This window comes from Lolium perenne, chromosome 2, assembly GCF_019359855.2.
Source record: "Lolium perenne isolate Kyuss_39 chromosome 2, Kyuss_2.0, whole genome shotgun sequence".
Lineage (NCBI taxonomy): Eukaryota > Viridiplantae > Streptophyta > Magnoliopsida > Poales > Poaceae > Lolium > Lolium perenne.
Window position 1 is genome coordinate 162,412,672 of NC_067245.2, and position 13,416 is coordinate 162,426,087.

The window sequence follows — 13,416 nt, forward strand, 5'->3', positions numbered from 1 at the left end:
GTGTTTTCCGCAGAGACAAGTTCTGCACCCTCATCGTCGTGCACCCGCAACACTCGCATGCAGTCTATCTCGACTCGGGTAGGGACCGCAAGAAAGACTACACCCACATCAGGGCCCTTCTCAATGATGCTCTCACCGGCTTCGCCAACAAGGCAGGCCCCCTCAAAGTAGAGAGGAAATCCCGAGGAGGCTTGGTCTTAACCCACACAACCAACTTCCCTGCCTCAGGCAGTCGACACCCGACAATGGGATGGACGCGTGGTACGCCATCCTTCAGATGCAGGAGTACATAAAGTACGCAGATGACATGTTGCTGCCAGAGAATCTCAGAAACAGGTTTGCAAACATGGCGGATGTCCCTGATAGAGAGATTAGAAAGAACTGGGGTCGCATCCAGCAGTTCATTTGCACGATAATCCTGCAGGATGTCAACAATAGGTCTGGCGAGTTCTTCTACGGCTATGGTCTACCACCTAATGACGAGATAGAACTCCGCTTGGAGATGTCGCGTGATGAGAGGCCATTCAACTCGCTTGAGGGCTGCCGTCCATTCCCCCCTAGGCGTACAACCTGATCCTACGACGGGAACACTTGCTAAAGCTTGAACGATATGTCCTTGAACTTCCGTACTGTAATAATTGCTATATATTCCCATAGAATCGACTAGTTGCTTTTATTTAGTTGTATGAATGTGCATGTGAACATGTGTCTGTAGTTTCATTTACTTTGCTATATATTTCAAGATTATGGCGTACATAGCTTAATAATTATTTGCATTTACTCGACCGCTACTTGCCTCGTATTTGGAGTTCGCCGATGATTAGAATGTTCGGTCAATCGTACACTCGGGGGTGGAGCCAGTGAGCCTTGGTGCGACGGCCACAAGTATCAATCTATTGTGCATCCTACCTAGCCTCACTGACTCCATCCCTGGATGTTAATATTTGTTTCGACCAACAAAGTATGAGGCACGCTATTTAATTCGTACTACTTGTCTTCTATTTGAGTTCGCACTTCTTAATTGCATTGGCCGATGATTAAAATGTTCGGTCACTTGTACACTCCGGGGTGGGGCCAGTGAGGCTTGGTGTGATGGCCACAAATATCAATCTATTGTGCATCCTACCTAGCCTCACTGACCCCATCCCTGTATGTTATTATTTATTTCGACCAACAAAGTATGAGGCACATGCTATTTAGTTCATACTACTTGTCTCTTATTTGAGTTGGCACTTGTTCATTGCATTGGTACTAACGTTTTACTTGTCTTGTGAATGGAGATGCCGACGACATATGTCGTGTACAAGGGGAGGGTTCCTGGAGTCTACGACGACTGGGAGGACTGTCGGAGACAGGTGCACCGTTTCAGCGGCAACAGCTACAAGGGATACCCCACTAGGGTGGAGGCGGAAGGAAGATACGCCCGTTATCTAGCGGGAGAGATGAGGGACATGAGGAGGAACCGGATGAAGACCATGGCCTTCGTGATGATGGTCATCATGACCATGTTGGTCATGTTCTATGTGATTGTAGTTTAGGTTAGGACCTACATTGTGAGGTGTATGACGATACTTGTGACGACTATGTACCAAGACTTCTAACTTTGTGAAACTTCGTCGTTCGGTGTTGCATATGCACATGTGTTGTATGAATCAACATTCCGAAACGAGACTTGCGTATTTGTGTACTGATACCGAAATGAAACTTGGATCTCTATGTGCTTCTCATATTGCATGTAATACTGTATAAATATGAACTGCGTTGTAAATATATACTGCTGTCAAATATGTATTGTAATATGCTGGAAAAAAGCTGGAAAAAAGAATTTTCGAATTAATTGCCGGCGCACCTAAATGACATACTGCCGGCGCACGTGGCATGCGCCAGTGCTGGAAGCACTACTGCCGGCGCACCTGATTGTGCGCCGGTGAAAAAGGTTCTTTGCCGGCGAAGCGTCGAAGGTGCGCCGGCAGTATCCATCTATCGCCGGCGCACTGCCTTGTGCGCCGGCAGTGACAATTTATCACCGGCGCGTTCGCACCGGCGGGCTCGTGGTGCGCCGGCAATGGGCATTTTTGGTTCGCCGGCGGTAGCCCTTTTCCTTGTAGTGCTCACCAAGCTCTTCCTCTCCAACCCCAATCTCTCTCCGGGAATTCTGCCACGTGCCTCTTCCTCGGAGATTCTATTGGCGTGGTCCATCGAGCCACGGAGGTAAGCATCGGGTGTATCGGGTTGGTGTGCGTGCGTGAGTCTCGGAGTTCCTCGTGTTCGTCGTGTTCTTCGTGTTCCTCGCGTTCTCCCATCTCTCCCCTTGGTTTCGAAGTCAATCCGCGAGATCGGGCCACACACGGGGTCTTAGACCTCATCAGGTCCGGTCCGGACAGCAGTGGCGTGTCGACGGTGTTTCCCTTCTTGAAGTTGTTAGTTGGTACGGGGGCCTTTGGAGTGCTTGGAGCGTGGTGGTCCATAGAAGGATGGTGCATCGGATGTGGGTCATATTTATGTTGTTTCCCCAACATTTTGTCTCTTCACCGTTGCCTTCATTTTTTCTGGTTGGGCATATTTGTGTTGTTGCCTCAGCATTTTCTTGGTTTCAAACTATTGTATCCGTGTGGTTGCTATATTATATAGCTAGGCGAAAGCCTGTTTCGAGAAACATGATATCAATTAACTAACATCTCTAACAAAATAATGTTAAGTATTAATCAAAACTTTAAGGATACACACCAAATTATTAAGAAAAAAACATAGCCCTCAGATAGCAATCAACCACTTGCGGCTGCTGGAAACAAACATCACCATTTGCAACACCTAGATCATGAAGAGTTTCCCCAAAGACGACACCTACAGAAAGAAAACAATTCAAAAAGCTATTAACCCACCACCTCCCCTAACCCTAGACCCTTCCCTCCCATCTCCCCTCCCGACGCCACCATATCCCAGCTGGGAAGGCCGTGCGGGAGGATGAATAATTTAAAAGTCTCTCACATGTCATTATAATCAAGGTGTGCAAATGGGTCTTCCGAACCATCTTCTCCTGCAAATATTTTCTAGTATGCAATATATGGAATAAATAAGGGTTAACCTCATATAAATCAGTTTGTGGCTTTGGATACGTGTTTGAATAAACCATATTGAATAGACCCCCAAAGTCCTTCATAGTTGTTGGCTGGGGTTGATTCCCAAACACAGCCATGGTGCTCGTCTAGAACCTGCAAAAAACTAATTATGAGTAATGAAATAAAATAACTTGAAACAAAAAACCGAAAACGCGAAGCTCACTGGTAACGACGCCAGAAAATAGCTTGATGTATGAAAGGTTACAGATCGTATGTGGCTAGTTTTCAAAAGTAAGTATTGAATTCACGGTGGAGCTGATTGGTGATGTTTTTATTGCCTCTTGTTATCTTCACTTAAAAGTACTTGTAAGTTATCTTAAGTACAAAACAAGAGTGAAACTAATTGTTTTTGATAAGTTGTGAACAAAGATAACTCAATTAAACTAGAGTCAACAAGACTATGCGGATAATAGTAAAGTGACTTGAAACTCAATAGGGGTAAATTGTTCCTGGAGAGTTGCGGATAAACAACTAGCATAGGTATTGTGATTACATATATATATTGTCTTTTATATATGTATGTGTGTGGAAAGGTTGCTTATAAGGATGCTCCCATAAATCTTTCTATTCTTAATAGGTGATCCCAATTCTCTCAACATGCAAGCATGCCACCTCAGCGGCCCCACAATGTCACACAACTAGATCCATATCATTCCATGCATGCAGTAATCTTTTCTATACGAACACCCTTTATTTGCCGCAGCTCCGATCATTTCGCCTCCCTCTCCTGCGTTTTCCTTTTCCTCCACATGGGCTACGAGCCGATTGTTGATACGTGAGCTGGATGCGAGACACGCATACATGGCCGATGTTCGTCTTCCTCTTTGTGGTATGGTATAGTACACTCTGCCACCGCGACCCAGGAATTCATGGCCATAAATTCTCCCAGTGCGACCTAATGCCTCCTTGCCACAAATGCTCGTGAAACTGCCCATTTCAGCCCAACATTCATCAACCATCATTGTCCTGTAAATGCACAAAAAATTGCTCGGTTGAACTGAGCCGCCGCCTCTTCCATGCCTTATAACGAGACCCGTGTTGTCATGTCCGGCACAGATCCACTCATGTTTCTCAATCTATCAGGTGTCGGTCTGGCTCAAAAGCTTCTCGACGTTTTGCCTCCCCGTCGATTTGGTTGGACTCTCAATGGATTGTGTTGCTGCTGACTCAAGGCCTCCCACAAATTCGTTGGATTTCTACTGGATTTTGCTTCATTGTCAATCTACGAATGACATCAGAACCTGCTTGCGCGTGTGTCTATTGGAAACTCTCACCACCGGCGGCCCACTATAATCCCCTCACGGTTTCAGGTTAGGTTTCAGGTTAGTCCAGATCCCCGTCCCCCAATGCAAAATCATCCCACTACAATATGCTACAGATTGGCTTTTGATTATTTTTGCCGCGTCTCTCAGGAGCATCCATAGATGATTAAATATGTCTACTACTATGGAATCATCTAGCAAAATTTGATACATATTTTGCATATAGAAAAAACTGAGAGTTCCTATTGGCTTGAGTGAATAGATGCACCCAAATCTGAATATTAGATTGACTCTGTTAACACGTGCACCTCTGACTGGCTACATGCAATTCATACGGTTGCTGCAGATCTGATTTAGACTTGAGGTAGCTAATTCTTCTGATTCTCCATCTACGTACTGTTACCATTTGTTATACAATTAGTTCCTGGCTTGCCTTCAGATAAAATTGTTGTAGTTCCTCTATCACATAAGTATTTGATATGTTACTAAAAGAGGCATGACGTTTTGTTTTAGATTTTTCAGGGCCCTAGCTTGCTGGCATGCATGCACGCCAAGTATTTTCCGAAATGTCAACCTACCAAAACTGGGTGAAATCTTTGCACACAATTATATGCTATTGGTAGATACCGCACCATTTCAACCAAGTATGCACAGGCAAGTTTTATTTGATTGCTACAGAAATTAAGGTACATGTCTGTATATCAAAATATGTTTTTTTGTCTCATATAATCATCTAAGGCATTCGGGACAGTGATTGATTTCCATCAGTACTAATGTATCTATTTAAGAATTTATCTTTCATATTTTTCATTTTTTTGAAGTATATTTTTTCAGTTTTGTTAGATACTCCCAACTGATTTAGTCTATTATCTGTTGCTTCTTTGGATATCAATTGCTGGCTACATCAAAGTAGTGGATAAGCTATTTTAAAAGGTTTATTTTTGATTTGTGGTATCGCTCTAGCATAAAACATCTCCCTTTTTGGACTATCAGTGGGTAGTTGGAAACAAAAATCCATATCTGTTGACCCGCACAAATATTGTCGGATCAGTTTTTTTTTTGTATGATCAGTTTATATGAGCTATGGTTATCATCTTTTTGTTCAAAGTAGACACATTTTAAAACTATGTTTGCGTACAATTAAGGTTTATGTCATTGATATATCTCTTAGTTGCATGTGTACTATTTGCATCCATATTTTGGTAGGTGTTTCACGATGAAGCGTGATTCATCATGAACTTGGGTACAATTTCAGAAGCTTAAATTATCCTGTTTTCCGATGATAATTTCTTTTATGCATCAACTTATATTGTGGTATAAGCCGTAGGTGAATCCTATGTTGGCAACACGTTCTTGGTATTAATTGGATAGGCAGGGGATTAGACAATAACAATAGAATGTGGTGTTACAGTATGTTGTATGCAACCACCTTAAATTCGTCCAGTTAGTTGAAAGCAAACACCCTGTCCCACTTTTTACATTCCTTCTATTGCTTTTCAATCGTCTTGCTATTCTTTTTTTGGATTCCATTTACAGTGACTCTGATGCACTATATGTACACTCAAACAATGATATACCATTATTTATTCGCTGGTTATTTCATATTCATGTGACGCACTAATATGGAACTATTACCTTTTTGTGGTTCAGTCTTCTTTATTTACAACAATGATATTTTGCAGGTGATACCATGACCCGCTGAAGCAATTGAAGCAAAACCAGTTTGAAAGACTTTGTCGACAAAGGGATTTCTATATAATGCAAATGAATATTTAAATTTAATGGATCAAGATGGTATAACTTTATATGAGATGACATTCATGGATTTGTATACCACGATGTAATGCCCATGTTATTTCTGAATGAAAAAGCTCTATACCTTTTTGCTCTAATTTGTTGCCAGGTTATTGGGAAGTGCGGTCATATGGTCAGTTAATGTTTGTAGGTCTTATTTTACATTGATATTTTCTTTAAACAAAACTTCGTAAATAGCATAGCAAACTGCGAGCTACGAATCCCGCTGCAACGCGCGGGGTATCATCTAGTAATTACTATTTGACATCCCTCATGACCACTACCTTATCCCATCGCATGCATCGCGGGTCAAGTAATTAAGGGTCTCCCCAAGGCCATGGTTATAGGTACTGGTCCTTGCTATCCTCTTATATGCATGATTTTCAGAGAGGGTGGATTGCTATCACCTATATGCCCATGTATCGCCAACCATATACAACGATGATTCTTACCAACGTCCTTTGGGCAAATATTGCATGGTCGACAACACACATCATCGTTGATAAAAACCAACAGACTTCATAACTATTAGAGAATCAACAAACTTTATTTCATTTCATAATTTGCCTAGGGTTTCTCCATCTCCCAAAAAATAAATGTATCTACTCACACATGGAGGCAAATAACATCATCACGAATCTATGGATGGAAAATGGAAGCTCAAATGATTAGAAATATGAATCCCACTCAAGGTTAAGGATTACAACGAGATGATCAATGGTGATGACAATGTTGATGATGATGAAGATCGATGCCTAGCCTCCAATGATCCAAGCTATGGTGATGATGGATACCCTTCGGCGAGTTCCCCCTTCGGATTCCTCCTAAAGGTTAGGTTTTGGTGTTTTCTAGTGGCTATGTGTCCCGCTTCTCAGATCGTTCTTCACAAGGTGAATATATTTGATGAGGCAGTGTCAATGATGGGTGGTACAGTCAGGTGGTACGGGCGGGCCTAACCATACCACGGGTCTTTAAATCTTCTGTGAATTCCACTTCATAATTTTTTTGCCTTGGCTTCATGTGGGTTGTTGCTGGAATGTCTTTAATGCTCAAAATCATCATTATTTCACCTATATATGGTTCCTTATGAATTGATTGCAAATCCTCCTCATTATTTTAAAGATATTGTAAAAACAATGTATAGGTACCCGTCACCGTGGTAAAATACCAAATGCCAGGCACTACTTAGACTTTTAGGTGATGTATAAAACATGTTGTTTTTTTTGCTCTGTCAAGTAACCCATGAGGCAAGGTTTTGATCCATAGCTTACATCTAGTTAACCTTCAGATTATATTAGGACGACCACAAAGGTTGGTTCTTGATCTTGAGACCACCCCACTTGCCGCCGGAGCTCCCGCTAATTCTTGACCTCGTCTTGTCTTCCCCACTAGCCGCCAGAGATCTCATGCGCCTCGGCCGCTTTCACTGTTCCCTGCAACGCCCCGGCCTCTGCCGGCGAGACTCCTAGCGAGAGAAAGCTAGAGAACCTTCGCCTCGTTCCTTTCCTCTCCCCGCGTCCAGTCCGGCGCCCTCCCTCTCCAAACTCGCATCACAGCACCGCAGGAAACCAGCGGATTGGAGGAGCACGCGAGCTACGGCATGTCGATGCAGATATTGGTCACTGGAGCAGGTTCAGCGCCAGCGGCTGATGCGGGAGAGAAGCTGCCTCCTTCCTTCCTCCTCTCAACCCTCTTCCACTTCTGCACAAGGAACATGGATGGCCGTCGCGGCACCTCACGAGAGGAGGCAGGAGGACGGCGGCGGCAGTCTGCTCCCTCCTGGTGGCTAACGGGGGAAAGAGAGGAGGCGACATAGGAAGGAGGAGCAGTCGGAGGAGCTAGAGAGGCAGCAGTAAGAAGAGGTGATGTGGAAGATCGTCTCCTTGAAGCCCCCTTTCCATCATCCTCTGGCTTGAGGACGCCAATGTCATTCTTGACCACTACAAGCCAGGCAAGGGCACTCATAAGCTCCTCCCCTCTCTCATCCCCTACCCACAATTTCGCATCTTTGTTTCTGTGATGTTTTGTATCTATGCATATAAGGTGTTTGAGGAAAATCCAAATAGGTTGCAGGAACAAATTTATGTTGTATGCTCAACAAGAAATATAAACCATGATGTGAATAATGAAATGCTCAGGTGTTCATCATGCTGACTCATGTTTAACAAGACATAAACACCATCTTCTCTATTTTTTTCCTTTTCTAGTAATTTCACTATGATCCTATTCCTGGTTCTTTGTCCCGTTCCTGGTGTGAAGCAGCAAATTTAGATAGGGCATACTTTTTTATTCATGCACATTGGTGCTAGATTAACAACTTAACTTAATGATGTCAAAGCTTACAAAAATAGGGACTAGGCAAGACACACTATGACTTGAAAATTGCCTTTCAACCTAGCGACCATTTTCTCAAGTTCCAATTATGTTGTTAATCATGGGTATGTAGTACATATGGTTTTGAAACTTATCATTTTTTCACTTATCCAGCGCCGAGTATACTTGGCCATCCTTTGGGCCGGGACGGGCTTCGGGTATGGCTTCGGGCTGAATTTTCGCTAATCCGTGCGTATCACTTAAGACTGTACGTACCTGTTATTTTCATGTTCGACAGGCTATCAAACATTTACTGTGTGGATCCTGCTATAATTTTATAACTCTGCAGACTGCAGCAAAAGCCACAAAGGATGCAACATAGTTACTGTTTTATGGAATGTTCAACAGTATAAGTTTGCCAATATGTTCTACCGATTAGTCATATTTTGTATTTCCCTAATATATCCCACTAGGAACTCATGTTGGTTTAATCCTTCTTCTGACAGGAATTAACACTACCAACATACATGAGTTAATTCTGACATGTGGGAGCTGCTGGAGGTAAATCCAATAATAATATCTATTTTTAAGTGGTTTTCGCAAATGTGAGGTAACTCAGAATGTGTAGTTCATGATGTAAGGAAATGTTAGCAATCCTGACATTTCCCCTTGATGTATACTTGATAGACATTTACAACAAGGGATAATCTCCTGTTTGTGCTTCCAACCAAAATTTTGACATTTGTTTGTAGCCCAGTTTTCAGAATAGGTAGAAGAATATTTGAAATACGTTCCTTTCAGGTTATCATGTTCAGATATATATCAGCTTTCCATAATTTATTTCAGCTCATCATTTTTGTGATCTAGAATAGTAACTTTAATGCATTGTCTTATACAAGGATTGGTGGCTACAAATCATAGTTGCTTGATGTCTACGCACACTTCTTTTCCTGTAGACAGTGTTGGGCCTCCAAGAGCAGAGGTTTGTAGAACAGCAGCAAGTTTCCCTTAAGTGAATCACCCAAGGTTTATCGAACTCAGGGAGGAAGATGTCAAAGATATCCCTCTCAAGCAACCCTGCAATCACGATACAAGAAGTCTCTTGTGTCCCCAACACACCTAATACACTTGTCAGATGTATAGGTGCACTAGTTCGGCGAAGAGATAGTGAAATACAGGTGGTATGAATGAATATGAGCAGTAGTAACGGCACCCGAAAATAGCTTGCTGCTACAACTGGCGTGCAGTCAATGGTGGTAATATTGCAGGAAGTACAGATGCAGTAAAACAGTAAACAAGCGATGATTGCAGTATTTGGGAACAAGGTCTAGGGATCATACTTTCACTAGTGGACACTCTCAACATTGATCACATAACTGAATAGATAAATGTTATACTCTACACTCTCTTGTTGGATGATGAACACCACTAATTGTGTATGGCTACAAGAGCACCTCAATGCCGGAGTTAACAAGCTCCACAACATTCGATATTCATATTTAAATAACCTTAGAGTGCATGATAGATCAACACAACTATACCAAGTACTAACATAGCATGCACACTGTCACCATCAAGCTATAAAAGGAGGAATAGATCACATCAATACCATCATAGTAATAGTTAACTTCATAATCTACAAGAGATCACAATCATAAACTACGCCAAGTACTACATGATGCACACACTGTCACCATTACATCATGAAGGAGGAATAGGGTACTTTAATAACATCACTAGAGTAGCACATAGATTAATAGTGATACAAAACTCATATGAATCTCAATCATGTAAGGCAGCTCATGAGATCATTGTATTGAAGTACATAGGAGAGAGATTAACCACATAGCTACCGGTACAGCCCCTTAGCCTCGATGGAGAACTACTCCCTCCTCATGGGAGACAGCAGCGGTGATGAAGATGGCGGTGGTGTCGATGGAGATGCCTTCCGGGGGCACTTCCCCGTCCCGGCGGCGTGCCGGAACAGAGACTCCTGTCCCCCAGATCTTGGCTTCGCGATGGCGGCGGCTCTGAAAGGTTTCTCGTACCGTGGCTTATTTGTATCAAAGATTTAGGTCAGGGGGCTTCTTATAGGCGAAGAGGCGGAGTCTGAAGGGTTACGGAGGCGCCACACAACAGGGCGGCGCACCCCCCTCCTGGGCCGCGCCAGCCACTTGTGTGGTGGCCCTGTGGCCCTCCTCTGGCCCCTCTCGGGTGTTCTGGAAGCTTCGTGGAATTTTAAGACTCTGGGCGTTGATTTCGTCCAATTCCGAGAATATTTCCTTACTAGGATTTCTGAAACCAAAAACAGCAGAAAACAGGAACTGGCACTTCGGCATCTCGTCAATAGGTTAGTTCCGGAAAATGCATAATAATGACATAAAGTTTGAACAAAACATGTAGTTATTGTCATAAAACAAGCATGGAACATCAGAAACTAGCTGAATACCCGTGCATTGCTACGGAATAACAAATAAATATGTAAAATTATGATTTTTATATCTTTATTTTTAGTGACCATACCACAATGGCAGACATTTGCTTCTCATAGTCAGTAAGAACAGTAGCATATCTTCGAAAAATCTATATGGACTAACATATGCATTAAATTAGAATAGTGGAATAACAAGGTTTTAGTTTAGCCTCAACAGTCAACAGCATTTAAATACTACATGTTTTACGTAGGGCCAATAATATTACAGTTACTCAATAGCTGGCATAGCTCTTGAAAGTCTGCCAAACATCACGAAGGTTAATATGTAAAAAGGTCTTTTGTCTTCATTGCTAGTCCTTAGAATATAGGATAACCAATAAATAATTGTGTTTGATTGTTTAGAAGGTACTAAGATTAAAAAAAATGGTCCAACTATCCCAATAGACTTGCATAACGTGAAGATGAATTCAAACCATACAGTAGCCTTCCCTAAGACTGCTCATAGTGGGAGTAACATAGCTAGTAACATCACACATTTCAAGGCATTTTGGTGACATGGCATGCTAATAAATGAAGAAAGAGAGTGAGGTGGTAACTAGCTATGTTACCATAACATCACACACCTCAAGGCAAGATGAGTCTACAACATAATAAATGATACAATGCATGACACCACATATAAGTTACTACCCACTATGAAGGTAGTAACCTAGACTAGTAACATGGCATATGTTACTAGTCTAAGTTACTCCCCACTATGACCAGCCTAAGAGCTAGCTAGTGTCGGCCAGTCTTCAGAAATCAGAACTTGCATCTCCTCGATGAACCCAATGAAGGTATCAATTAATATCAGCAGCATATTTTCATAACCTGTCTTGGCTCTTGCACCTTGTATCTAAGGAAGAATAACCTCCGGAAAAATAAATGGTAGTCTGCTAAACAGTTTGCCGGAACGCTTCCAGTTCATGCAAACAGTAATAATAGTTAGTACTTCGTTGTTGGTTGGACCGCCGTTGCAGGTTGACCTTTGTTTTTTGTTTTCAGTGACTTCAGTCCAGGGCTGAAGATGGATCCTGGCATGATATCAGCTTCACAAACATAAACACAATCATGTTGAATTACCGAGCAGTGACGCAACCGTGCAGGCCGAAATCCCGGAATAACTCCATGAGCCGTTGCGTACTTTCCCGGATGCCTCGCCGGCTAGCTGGCCGGAACGCCATGAAAATCACATTGCTGGTGCAGGGGTGCAGCCATGCAGTCCGAGATCCTGAAACGACGTCCACAAGCTGGCGCGTACTTTCTCACACCCCTCGCCGGAACGCTAGGCTCCGAGCAGAGGCGCCGCCTGCCAGCAGCACCGAGCGACTGTGCCTGTATACATCTCCGCGGTTGGACGTCCGGTGCCGAAGCTCGACGCGGCCGTCTGTGGTAACCCCAACTGCAGCATGAATGCTTCTTTGCCGTCGCCAGCTTGGTCGCTGTGGCATGTGGGTCGATCTCTTGGCAGCCGTGTAGGACATGTTGATAAGGCGACGTAGATTGGTAGAGGATCGTACCGTGTTTAGTTTCTTCGATTTATTGATCCACGGTGGGTGTGATGATCAAGTACGACTCGGTGATGGACTTCTACGGAAATCCAAGTCAGGCACGCACACGCACACGGAGATGGTACGACGCGCGGTAATATTTTTTCCGTTAGCTGGTACGTACCATCACCAACAATCACGTCCTATTGCAATTTAATAGTAAAGATTATAGATACGTTGGAGACGTATCAGCATCCCCAAGCTTAGTTCCTACTCGTCCCGAGTAGGTAAACGATAAAAGAATAATTTTTGAAGTGACATGCTACTAACATAATCTTGATCATACTATTGTAAAGCATATGAGATGAATGCAGCGATTCAAAGCAATGGTAAAGACAATGATTAAACAACTGAATCATATAGCAAAGACTTTTCATGAATAGTACTTTCAAGACAAGCATCAATAAGTCTTGCATAAGAGTTAACTCATAAAGCAATAGATTCTAAATAAATGCATTGAAGCAACACAAAGGAAGATTAAGTTTCAGTGGTTGCTTTCAACTTGTAATATGTATATCTCATGGATAGTTGTCAACATAAAGTAATATGATGAATGCAAATATGCATGTATGTCAGAATCAATGCACAGTTAACACAAGTGTTTGCTTCTAAGATAGAGAGAAGTGGGTAAACTGACTCAACATAAAAGTAGAAGAATGGCCCTTCGCAGAGGGAAGCATGGATTGCTATATTTGTGCTAGAGCTTTTATTTTGAAAACAAGAAACAATTTTGTCAACGGTAGTAATAAAGCATATGTATTATGTAAATTATATCCTACAAGTTGCAAGCCTCATGCATAGTATACCAATAGTGCCCGCACCTTGTCCTAATTAGCTCGGATTACCTGGATTATCATTGCAATACATATGTTTTAACCAAGTATCACAAAGGGGTACCTCTATGC

General features: G+C 42.6%; 1 long non-coding RNA gene across 1 annotated transcript; it reads left to right on the forward strand.

The window, feature by feature from the left end:
* Positions 1–4,859: 4,859 nt before the first annotated feature.
* Positions 4,860–6,273, forward strand: LOC127333892 (uncharacterized). The gene is made up of 2 exons (XR_011752065.1): positions 4,860–5,035; positions 6,064–6,273. It is a non-coding gene; the product is annotated as an uncharacterized lncRNA (long non-coding RNA).
* The last annotated feature ends 7,143 nt before the right edge of the window (positions 6,274–13,416 follow it).